Source organism: Caloenas nicobarica, chromosome 1, assembly GCF_036013445.1.
Source record: "Caloenas nicobarica isolate bCalNic1 chromosome 1, bCalNic1.hap1, whole genome shotgun sequence".
In the NCBI taxonomy this organism is placed as follows: Eukaryota; Metazoa; Chordata; class Aves; order Columbiformes; family Columbidae; genus Caloenas; species Caloenas nicobarica.
In genome coordinates, this window is record NC_088245.1 from 209,941,941 (window position 1) to 209,955,388 (window position 13,448).

Sequence of the window (13,448 nt, forward strand, 5' to 3'; positions counted from 1 at the left end):
GAGAAATCTCCGTCTGTATTTCCAGTCCCTTCTGTTCAAAGCTCAGGTGACTGAGTGGATACCTGCCTTGAAAAACTCTCTAGGTTTTATTTGCTGGGCTTGTTTTTTTGCCCTGAAGTTGGCATTTGTTAACACCCAGGAAGGGAAAAGTCTGCTCCGTAGGGGAAAACATAGGAAACTTTACCTGTTGTTTTGGTCAAATTGAGACACTCTTCTCTGTCCACCATCCAGCCTGGCTGGGCATGAGGCCATTCTGGTTCAGCAAGCAGACTGTATCAATGCTAATGAGCCCTGCTGAGAGAGAAAGGTCGTTAAGCATGTTTGAAAGGTCTCTAGGTTTGATCTGGTTCATGCATCCCTGGCAAGGAGCATGGCTGGACCAGGGAAAGCAGCTGTCTGTACATGGCTGTAGGAACATGTTTAACAGGATACTGTAAAGATTTATATATATTTTATGGGAAAGTGAAACAAGGACTTAAAAACAAGGAAAAAACAAAGCCACCACAACAAAAAGCAAAACCAAGAAATACACATTCCTCTTCATGGGAGAGATTTCATAATTTCATACCACACTAGCATCTTCCCCTGAAGCAACTGCTATTATCCACTGCCAAAGCAAAAATACTTGACTAAATGGTTTAGAAATTGCTGTGTCCTCTTCTCTGTTGGTTGTAAGCTCTTTCATCTTCACGGGTACCAGTGTGTGTGAAGAGCAAGATAAATAGAAAGGGAATTTCACATCTTGCTAAGAGAGAGCAATAGCAAATCCTTCCCCAACAGTTTGTTGTGCTCTTTGCTCTTTTCCCTCTCTGCCTTTGTGTTGACACTGAACAAGTGGTCCAGGTCGCTGGTCACTGTAGTGCTTGTACTGAATGAGATGTACAAAAGGCCTTGTAGATCCTCGTGACCATGAAGGAAAACAGAAGAGAGGATTCAAAAGCGGTGTTGTGGTCAAGTGCACAGTCCCTGCACTTCTGGCAAGTGGAAGCCTGAAGACACAAAATACAGGGGAAAAGGACTATCTGTGAAACGTGTTCTGCCCCCAAAGTTGGGTAAATATTGTTTAAACTGCCTATATGTTAAAAGCAATCTCTAAATTCCTCTACTGGTCCTCTGGAAGCCATCTGCTTCAGCCCTACCTTGGCAGACTGGTACAGAAGTCAGTTCAGTATAAGCTTTTTTTTTTTTTTTTTCCTGAATATAGCTATTTCTTTCAAGAATTGGGGCTTGGACATGATAGTATTGCAGGTTTTGGGTCATTTCCCCACTGATCTGATAAAGAATATCTTGCCCATTATTGAAAACATTAATAGTACAACCAGGTAAGAAAGTCTGCTAAAAATGAGAGGCGGTCTGCAGTTCTCAGGGCATGATTCGCAACCAGAGATCACTGTGTGGGATTCGGCGCTGCCAAGCTTGGTAGGTTACTTAGGAACAACAAGCTAGTCTTACATCTCATACCACAAGCCTGCACCCAAAACAGGTAGGACTGCAGAAGACAGCAGTGTGCAACATGCACATCCATGAATTTCCAGATGCAATCTGTTGCGTAGTCAACAGCCACAGATGGGAATCACACGTGGAAAAGGTCCTAGTCAGGGCTGACCTGAGCTGGTTTTTCAGGCTGCACACCCTAGATGAGCCTATGAAGATTTGGTCACTTATTTGGGTTGCTCTCAAGGTGAATGCAATTCTCTTCAATAGCAGATTTTTATGTTCTTGTTTATAATGAAAGACATTTGAAAATACTAGAGAAAGAACATTCATTATTGTAGACCACCTTTGCAACAGGTGATGTAAGTAATGAGACTGGCTTAATTTAGTGGCTGTGAGGAGCAGATTACCATGGGTTTAGCAAAGAATATTCCTGACAAACATGAATGCAGTGTATGCAAATAAATTTATTTGATTATTTCAAATATTTCTCACTTGCAGGTTAATTACTTAATTTACATTATAAGCAGCCTTCCCTGAGAAAGCCTGTAATGGGAACAAAATTAAACTTGTTTACTTAGTTGGTAAAATTTAAACAAGAATAGTTTAGTATTGAAAAGGCAATGCTAAAAGACACCCTATTTCAAAACACATAATCAGCAGTAAAACTGTATTGCAACAAGCATGTTTTAGCACCATCTAGCTATCTTGTTAGGTAAGTCCCTAGCTGTATAAAACTCAGGAAATCTGATCCTATCCTACAAAAAAAGCTCACAATGTAATTGCATATATTTTTATTTCCAAATTTGTTGCAGAAGCTATTACTGAAATATCTGAAAATATTTACACATTTTCAAATGATCAATGTTAAAATGTATTAGTCCTCAAATTCGTGTCTGTGTCTTGGTTTAAGATGCGGAATGTCCGAGTGTTAATGACTTGCCTCTCATAGTTGTAAGGATGTAGTAGATATGAGTGAAATAAAATAGTTTTCACCATAAAACACTGCCACAGCTCAAGCCATGACATTGTTTCCGCAAGAAAAATCAGTGTGTGATCTTAGAGCCTGGTCTCTTATCTGTACAAGCTCTTTGAATTTGCTCACTACTGTCCTTCGGTATGACTTTATTTTGATTGAAACTCCCCTGAGAGGTTGTGCTGGGGAAGAGGAGGGAATCATTACCACTATGTTATAGCAAATATGCATAGGGACTGGTTTTCCTAGTAAGCCCCTGCCTGTAAGTGTAACCTCTATAAACTATGGAGTTTGAAAAATTTTGCCAATAAGCAGATGCAGCATCTAAGTTCAGTGCCTATGAGCTCAGTCTATCTCTCAAGATCAAAGAGCACTTTCAGTAAAATCATCATATAAGTAGCAATTTTCCACACTAATGACAGTGACACCAGACACCTGGGTAAGAGGTATTCCCTGTTCAGCAGTATAAAAGTCATCTGTCCTTACTGCTGGCACTGGGGTAGCTTGTAGGCTACCTATGATGTTCTTTGTGTGCAGCACAAGGTTTTGAGGAAAAAAGGAACTTAAGCTGATTAGTTTCCAATTATGTGACTTAATGAAAATCACATATGAAAAATAATAGATCTAATAAGCGTCAACAGGTGAATAAAGGTGGCTGACACAAATATTACCTGCTGTGCATCTTCTAGGAAGTCTCTGTGCTGATCTGGGAGTTCTGATGTTAATTGTTATGGGTCCTGATCAAACACCCACTGGGTACAGCCAGAGACTCAGGTGGTCTGGGCCTTCTTCTATCATTTATTTGCTTGTTTCCTAAGTTTTTATTTTAATAATTGAAATTGCATGTTTAGTACTGGGACCTGGTTACAAAAAAACCTTTGAGAAATCTCTTCAGGCATTGGAAATGTAACATCGAATTTGTGAACAGTTGCAAAATGGGCCACTCATTTCAAACAAATGACATTTGAACATTTGTTAACACTGGTAAAGTATGTAATTAGTTTTTTTAGCTGATTTTTTTCAAACAGTGGCTCTATGAAATAGCAGTTATAAACTAGTCCTTATTTATTACACTGTTAGCAGTATGCAGGGGAAAAACAGCAATAAATGTGATGCAAGGTAGCCTTAGGTACTCAAGAAGTATTTTAGTCCAAGCTAGATTCCTGATGTATTGCTTAGCACAGAAGCAGTTCATGCAGCTCCGAGATCCATTTGTGCAGGTGAATCATCAGGCAAAACCAACCAAGAATACTCCTTCATGAGTAAAACCAGGAGACTTTTAACCATAAAAATTGCATGATTTTGAATCAGAGCCCAATGGTCTTTCTTTCTACTGGTATTTCTTTACATTCTTGTATTTTCTTTCAAGAGAAATGTTTCTTCTACTATTCCTTTGTTAGCATTCTTTTGTTTATTTGTTTATTTGTATGCTATTTTAGTAGTCCTCTCTTCTCATTCCTCATCCCTCCTTATCCACCCAATGTCTGTGTCTATGTTGAGTTTCTGTTCAAGGAGAAGGTGAGCAGGGACATCTATTAAGTAGTTGTTGCTCTTTACCTTGAACTGCAGTAATTCTTTTTGTTTTGTTTTGTTCTGTTCTGGTAATTTAACCTGTGTGGAAATGCTTCTGGAATTTTTTTCTTGTGCATTAATTCCACTATATCTGATATTTATCAGAATACACAGGCTTAATTTTAGTTGGGGAAATAAAAGGTTATGCTGAGGTGTCCCTGTCAATGTACTGTTAGGCAAAACAATGTGATTTTAGCTTACTACTGAGAGCTATAACAAATCTAACCAGACTTCTACTTGTCGTATACTTTGCTTTAGCTCTTTCAAGGCCATAGATTAAATAAATTTTTTGTTAAGAATGGAACAGAGGAAGATTATGCAACTTGGAGGGCAGTTGCTCTTTCTTCCCTCTTACCAGTTCACCTAATTTTAACTAAAGGAAATTTCTTGCCAATTCCAGATATTGCCAACATTAGATGACCACTTCACAGTGAATTTCTGATCTCAGTTTTGGACCTTTGAAGTCCACATCTGCCTAACTTCAATTCTAAGAGCCAGGAGCTTTTCTTCTGAATATGAAGGCACCACTAGCTACAAAACCTGAGATATCTCATGTGGCATGCAGTCACTCTAGACTCCTCCTGCAATTAGCAGAGAGAATAGGGGGGCTGAATCCTCCTTAGACAGTGACTAATTCTCTGCTCTGACTGTAGCTTGTTACATCTGCAGGGCCACCTTAGGTACTTCAGACAGTTCCTTGAATTTAGCTGGGATTTGGGTATTAGACTGTAAATCCAAACACCATGTATGGGGATAAATGTGTTTCTGTTACTCTATGCTTGCTCTGAAAGTAGAAATGTTAATAATTCCAACTGTGTGTCAGGCATCTTCTGAGGTGGCACAATTCTGTTTTGTCCTTAAATACAAACTTCACATCAATGGAATGGTATTGCCCAGAGAAACTGTGGGCTAAAGTTATTTCACAGAAGAACAGGCAAGAGGTGAGCTTTCTATAGGTTACAGAACTGATGGAAATTTCCTGGTTGTCCTTTAGACAAAATTATTTCCATTCTTCATGGAATTTAATTGCCTTATGGTGCTTTCATTTATGCCAGCTCCAACTCCAAAGTCTTCAGTGTACCTGTTCCTCCCAGGAATCTGCATGTCTGAAAGAACATCAGCCCCATGGATTCCTTCTCATTTCTTGAGGAGTTGAGATATTTAAATATGAAAACTGTTGAGGGTCTCAGGAGAAAAATGAATCGGTCACCTAAAAACTGATTCCATCAATCGCATGTTACAGATATGTAACAGAGAGATCCAGTTGTGAAGCTTACTTTTCTTGCTGTGTGTGTGCAGTGTATTTTAATATTTTCCTCTGTGTAGATGCTGTTATTGAGCAGAGGTTCTTTGCTCTCAGGATAACTATGGGATTATAGATACTCAAAATGCATGTAATGCCAAATTCTTCAGCCACTAAAATGTTATGCTTGAGGCACTACAAGGCTCATTCATTTCAAATTTGGCGATTCACATTGTTGCACTGCAGTTAACAGAATCTCATCACATCAGGTTGGAATTTTCTGTTTCAGCAGCAGGTTTTTGAAAGCGGAACTTGCATTGTAAATTATCCTGATTTACTGAAGGTTACTGCATGATGAAAGAGGGCAGTGTGCTTAAAAGAGCACCTGTTAAGCAGATCAGAGAGCTACAGGGGATATCTTTTCTGGGCACTGAACCAAGGAATGACCAATGTTTGTATAGGAAAATGCTATTTATATAATGGAAATATTCTCCCAACACTTTAAGAAAATCAGACAAATCCCATATCTAAATATGAAACAGCACTCTTCTTTTGGGAATGGGGCAAAGGGCAATCCTGTAAGTGACAGATTGCCAAGCCTGTATTAACTTTGAAGTTCATGGCTTTTATAGGTTGTAGAGATTAATCTTTTAAAATAACATTCATATTTATCATTCTCATGTAGTTAATCTGGTGCTCAGGAAAGCACTAAAGTAAACATACGTCTGGTTAACAGCAGAGAGAATATTTCATGTGAGAGAACTCAAATGATCGGGAAAACCACTATTCAAGCTTGTATATATGACTATGTTCATTCACATGGAAGCAATGGTTTAATGCAGTATTATCTATTTTAAGAGATTTCATTTGTTCTGCATTCTGATAGTGCATAAAGGCCCTGATTGCATTTGAGGAGTTGTGGGGTTTTCACACTGTTCAAGAATATCGCTTGTCAAGGCAGCACCTTGTTGTCCCTTTGCAGGTCAGTTTCTTAGTGAAGATCAAATAAAGTGGCAAGGCATTTATCCCCAATTTTTGGATGAGTTTTTCTTTCTAATGATGCCATATGAATCACTACACGGTCATGCACTAAAATGGTCAGAGTTCTATCTTTTTCCCATACTGTATCTTTGGAAGTACGTCACGCATCTCAGGGCTGTCCCCAGAAATGGTTGTCTCAGACAAAGCTTCCTTTTAATGCCCTGTCTTTTTGTGTTTCCCTTCTCCTGTGTCCAGTTTTCTCACCTGATAAACTCAGATTTCCCCTTTATTCTGTAGGCCAGTGTCTAGTTGGTGCAAATCAAGGCAGAGCTGTTGCACTAATATGCAGCAAAGAAGCTTTCCAGCAAATTATGCTCTTGCTATCCAAACATGTTTCCTCTCTTGTGCTCACCTTTACCTCATCTGCAATGCTATGTTACAGAAGCACAGCAGTAAGAGAGGGAAAGGCCATTGTACTAGGCTATAAATAGCTATAAGATGCGGGTTTAGTATATTTAGTAAATTTAGTTTATTTGTATATTTAGTAAATTTAGTTTATTTTTATATTTAGTAAATATGTATGAAATGTGGGTTTAGTTTTGATGGGAGAACCTGTTGCTCAAAAGAGGATCTTCCATCCAAGACAGATAGAGGATATAACGGATGTATCAACCTGCTATTAGAAAAAAAAAAAGAAAAGGTCTCATGAGCACATTGAGGTATTTCTTCATTTTTGAGGTTAGTCTCACTAGCCTTTGTCTGCAAAAAACTGTTCTGAGGTGTGACAGACAAACTCTAGGTGATGTTGTAGAGTGACAAAGCCCGGAGCCTTGCAGGTGAGTTCTCCAAGCCAGAAAAGAAATCCTGCTTCATCCTCAAATCACACAACTGCTCGGACTGGTATCTTCGTAAAAATCCTCATGTCATAAGCTGAAAGGGAAGACTTCAGTAGTGACAAGATGGCCTTTGAATATCTGAAAGGAACTTAATTTGAGGGGAGAATGTGTATATATACACACTATATGTGTGTATTTTTACTTTTATTTATATATTTTCCCAACAAAAACAGCCTTACAAGGAATATTTCCTAAGTATGTGCGTCTCTTGTACATAAAATTACTTTTAGTGCGAGGTGTATTTTATGCAAATAGCATTGCAACCACTTTCTACCATTAATCAAATTGAGCTGTCAATGTAAAGAAGTCACACGCCACATAAATATACAACTGCTGCTCCAACACTTGCCGGTTGCTGACGTCTGCTGAGGCACAGAACAAGCTGTTCAGGCTTACAGCTTGTTCTTTCACAGTGACCTCATGCTCAGACACCCCTGACCTTCTCCTTTCTTTCAGGATTGTGAAGTCAGCTTCACCTCGAAGCTGCTCTGTGGGTAGGAGAGGTCCTGGGTCTTCAGAAGAACAGGCATCATTGTAACGTTATTAAAGGAAACAAAAATGGTTTCCTTCGAGCAACAAATTATACCAGCATTAAGCAACAATTACTGTAATGAAAATTATTGAAGCAGCAAGGTACGAGACAAGCTGTGTACATCTGGTCTGTTCATCTGCTTCTTTGGAGAGAGCTTCGTAGGCAGAGGCTAGCAGAGTGGTTTTTGTCGTATTTTACTAGAAGGAAAGCACAGGATGCTGTTCTCCCTCATAAGGTTCAATTTTAGCCTCTTGAAGGAAAAAACTCATGAAGTATAAACACATCCTTGTTTTTCTGTAAGTACAAGCTAAGTGTCTTCATGTTGTAATTGCAGCAGATGTAAGTAAGGTTAGATTTAGAAAATCTGGGTAGTGCAAGAATAAGTCTTTAATCATTTAGTAGTTGAGAGTGTGTGAGGAAGTCCCATGCTGTTAAAAGATGCCATCTTGTAAATGAGGTGTAAATTGGAGGTCCTGACTGTTTGTGATCATTAAAGATTATATGAAGAATAGTGGTGATTAACTCTAATGTCCTGCCAAATTCTGGTGTGAATAATTATTTTTTTTTCCAAATGGAGAAATTCCCCTTAGAACTGCAGTCAGATTATTCATTATCCCTGTTCTCATGTTTACTAGTGTAAATTGCTATCTTTCACTCCTTAAATTAATGCAAGTTAGTGGCTATCAAGTCATATGAAAACCTCATTTCTACATTCAGCTGGCTAAACAGGCAGTTTGATGCTTCTTTGCATATTTAGTTGAAGGAGTTTAATGCTTTACTCCCTTTCCAGATAAACTCCAATGCTGGACAACATAAATTCTCTTAGTCTGCTTCCATGCTATAGTTTCCATCACTGTTGAAGGCAGACGGCAGTAACAGGATTCACAGAATCACAGAATCACAGAATGTTAGGGATTGGAAGGGACCTCAAAAGATCATCTAGTCCAATCCCCCTGCCAGAGCAGGAAAACTTAGGTGAGGTTACACAGGAAGGCGTCCAGGCGGGTTTTGAATGTCTCCAGAGAAGGAGAATCCACAACCCCCCTGGGCAGCCTGTTCCAGTGCTCTGTCACCCTCACTGAGAAGAAGTTTCTTCTCACATTTAAGTGGAACCTCTTGTGTTCCAGCTTGAACCCATTACCCCTTGTCTTACTGTTGGTTGTCACTGAGAAGAGCCTAGCTCCATCCTCGTGACACCCACCCTTTATATATTTATAAACATTAATGAGGTCACCCCTCAGTCTCCTCTTCTGCAAGCTAAAGAGACCCAGCTCCCTCAGCCTTTCCTCATAAGGGAGATGCTCCACTCCCTTAATCATCTTTGTGGCCCTGCGCTGGACTCTCTCCAGCAGTTCCCTGTCCTTCTTGAACTGAGGGGCCCAGAACTGGACACAATATTCCAGATGAGGTCTCACCAGGGCAGAGTAGAGGGGAAGGAGAACCTCTCTGGACCTACTAACCACCCCCCTTCTAATACACCCCAGGATGCCATTGGCCTTCTTGGCCACAAGGGCACAGTGCTGGCTCATGGTCATCCTGCTGTCCACCAGGACCCCCAGGTCTCTTTCCCCTACACTGCTCTCTAATAGGTCATTCCCCAACCTGTACTGGAACCTGGGGTTGTTCCTGCCCAGATGCAAGACTCTACATTTCCCCTTGTTATATTTCATTAAATTTTTCCCCGCCCAACTCTCTAGCCTGTCCAGATCTCGCTGGATGGCAGCACAGCCTTCTGGCATGTCAGCCACTCCTCCCAGCTTGGTGTCATCAGCAAACTTGCTGATAGTACACTCAATTCCCTCATCCAAGTCATTGATGAATATATTGAACAGTATTGGTCCCAGAACTGACCCTTGAGGCACTCCACTAGATACAGGCCTCCAACCAGACTCCGCCCCATTGATCACAACTCTCTGGCTTCTCTCCTTCAGCCAGTTTGCAGTCCACCTCACTACCCGATCATCCAGTCCACACTTCCTCAGTTTTGCCGTGAGGATGCTGTGGGAGACGGTGTCAAATGCTTTGCTGAAGTCAAGGTAGACCACATCCACTGCTCTGCCATCGTCAATCCACCTTGTTACGTCTTCATAAAAGGCTATGAGGTTGGTCAAACACGACTTCCCCTTGGTGAAGCCATGTTGACTGTCCCTGATGACCCTCTTATCCTTGATATGTCTTAAGATGGCACCAAGGATAAGGTGTTCCATCACTTTCCCAGGGATGGAGGTGAGGCTGACCGGTCTATAGTTGCCCGGGTCCTCCTTCTTGCCCTTTTTGAAGACCGGAGTGACATTTGCTTTCCTCCAGTCCTCAGGCACCTCTCCCGTTTCCCAAGACTTGGCAAAGATGATGGAGAGCGGTCCAGCAATGACTTCAGCCAGCTCCCTCAGCACCCGCGGGTGCATCCCATCTGGACCCATGGATTTATGGATGTCCAGATTGCTTAATTGCTCCCTAACCCAGTCCTCATCAACTGAGGCAGACTCCTCCATTGCCCTGCCTTCCTCTGGGGCCTCAGGGGTACGGGGCTCCTCAGGACAGCCTCCGGCAGAGTAGACAGAGACAAAGAAGGCATTCAGTAATTCTGCCTTCTCTGTATCTTCTGTCACCAGGGCACCCACCCCGTTCATCAGTGGGCCTACATTGCCTCTGGTGTTAGTTTTATCTGCCATGTATTTGAAGAACCTCTTCCTGTTGTCCTTGACCCCTCTCGCCAGGTTTAACTCTAAGGAGGCCTTAGCTTTCCTAGTTGCCTCCCTACATCCTCTGACAACAGCCTTATATTCTTCCCAAGTGGCCAGCCCCTCCTTCCATGATTTGTAAACCCTCCTCTTCCACTTGAGTTTGCCCAGCAGTTCCCTGTTTAACTACGCAGGTCTCCTGGCTCCCTTCCTTGACTTCCTGCGCGTCGGGATGCACTGATCTTGAGCTTGGTAGAAGCAGTCCCTGAAAGTTAACCAACTATCTTGGGCGCCTTTACCTTCAAGCAGCCTTGCCCACGGGATTCCCTCCAGCAACTGTTTGAAAAGGCCAAAGTCGGCCCTGCTGAAGTCCAGGGTTGCAATTCTGCTCGGTATTCTGCTCCCACCACAGGAGATTCTGAACTCCACCATCTCATGGTCACTGCAACCAAGGCAGCCCCCCACCTTTACTGCTTCGACCAGACCCTCCTTGTTAGCGAGGACGAGATCCAGCAGCGCACCTCTTCTAGTCGGCTCCTCCACCATTTGCATGAGAAAGTTATCGTCAATGCACTGGAGGAACCTCCTAGACTGAGGCTGGCTGGCTGAGTAGTCCTTCCAGCAAACATCAGGGTAGTTAAAATCCCCCATAACAACCAGAGCCTGCGACTGTGAGGCCGCTCTCAGCTGCCCGTAGAAGGCCTCATCAACTTCCTCACCCTGATCTGGTGGCCTGTAATAGACTCCCACAACAGTGTCACCCCTGCCAGCCTGCCCCTTAATTCTCACCCACAGACTCTCAACTCGCTCCTCAACCGCACCTGGACAGTACTCTATACATTGCAGTTGCTCTCTCACATAAAGAGCAACTCCACCACCTCGCCTGGCTGGCCTGTCTTTCCTGAAACAAGACCGGGGCAGATTAAATAGTATTTGTGTGAACACACGCATGTAGTTTGGCTGCAGAGCAGGAACCTGTCTGACAGATGCTGATGAAAGGCATGGCTTGGTGACATCTTGCATCAAATCCGAAATTGCTATGTGATTATGCCTTAGGAAAACCTTCAGGAGTAATACCTGACTGAAAAAAACAGGAGCAAAAAAAAAAAAATTGAAGACCAAAAGCTTCTAGTATATTAGTTGATTAATTATCAGACCGAAGATTGGTTTTTGTTTCACATCTTAGATTAGGGAAAAAAGTATTACCAGTTTAGCCCAGACATAACTGTTTTTTTTTTTTTTTCTTTGTTTTGAATTGTTTCTGATGAAAAAGAGAGAGACCTATGTATTTCCCTTTGAGGTTTCTTTTGCTTTTCATCGCCTAATAATTTTCCTTTGTCCAAAACCAGGTAATGCCTCAAGATGAAATATCATCCTGTCACTGTCCATGTCACTATTGGAACCAAGAACCTATCTCTCATTATCTCTAAATTTTCTAACATTACCTCAACTAATTCCAAACTCTTAAATATGTGCTTGAAGATAGCCCCTGATTAAATACCCTTCTAAATATCAGATATTTATGAATTCTAAGGTTCAAATGTAATCCGCATTCAACTAATTCCAATTTAAACTACATGGAGTACAATAACCAGAGGCAGACAAATCCATGTCTGTCTACCATGGGCTAAATAGTTGCATACGTCCTGCAGAAAACTGGAACAAAAAGTGATGATGTTCAACAAATGCATAAGACTCTTATGATTCATACATTCAAGATTAGATATAACCTTTGATCACGATATCATCTATCTGTCATTTACACAGTCTGCATGTTTTAATCTAGTTTCTATAAACTCTGTATTCCTTTTAGGAACATAATTCATTTGACTTTAACGATCCAGGAAAAGCCAAGACTGCCACTACCCTGATAATCTGATCTAAGTATTCTCACTGCTAGAGATTTGCATCTTTTAGCTATTGCCCCATGTTACAATTTGTCAACAAGATTGACAGACCCGTCACCATTGTCAGATATCTTTGTTAATGCTAACGCTATGCAATGACTGATTTACTTCCTAGCTTAACGAGACATGTTCCTGAAATTTCACTTGGTAAGGGGCTGTTTTCCAATTTCTGAGTCACTTTTTGTGGCTCTCCTTTGATTTCTCCATAACACTGATGTATTCACTATCCAGGGAGGATGCTGCTCCTGGATTCCTTATTCTTGTAGTGTTCATATGATTGCTTTTCAGAGGCAAAATTTAGATTCCTAAGTTTTATATGTTGGTCTTCTTTTTGTACATCTAACATCTAAAATTTATTCCTTGTTATTTTATACTGAAATTTTGTACTGAAGTGATTGTTTGTGTATGGTTGTTCAGAACTGGCTTTCAAGCTGATGTCCCCTGCTTCTTCATCCTGCTTAGTGAAAGATATGGGGACTTTCTTCTTCAGTTGCCCTAGAGCTATGTTTGTTTTCCTCATCATGTAATCCTAGAGTGCAGAGAACAGTGCTACAGACAGCAGTGAGCAATTAATGAACAGAAGCTTCACTCCCAACATTGGAGCAGGTGACATTTTAAGAGGTAACCTTTGTAGACATATCTAGAGAAGAATCCAATATTAATAAATGACATCAAAGCGGGATCAGGTAGAAGGCAGACATGGGTGCACTCATAATGTTGACTCCACAGTTGCAACAGGATCATTTGGTGAACAACTGTAAATTCCTAGGAAAATTATTCCTATCTTAAGAAAAATAAGAACTCACATAAAAAGTGTGTTGTCAAGGACTGATTAAGATTTTCTGACCAGACCACCTCACAAAATACTGTCTTGCCACGGTTCTCCATAAAACTGTGCCGGTGGTAGCATGTGTATGTCTCTGTTTCACTGAGTATCCAGCAACTTGTTGTTTCACCTCTGCCAACAGTTTGTGAGCTGAAACCCAGGCACCGGCAGGTACTGAAGCTTCCCGCCTCCACCTTCACCGGTGGAAAATATTAGCACTTTTACTTGCACCGGGTTATTTTAGGATTGCTACTCAAGGGTGGAAAGGAAATGTTTCTGAAGGATGGATATGGTGTGTCCCTTCTGTGAGGGACAGTTGTGATTTGCAGAGGCAGTGAGAAATAGCATGGGAACCTGTTGTTGAATACGGGAGTTTTGCCGCTGACTGCAGTGAGAATTA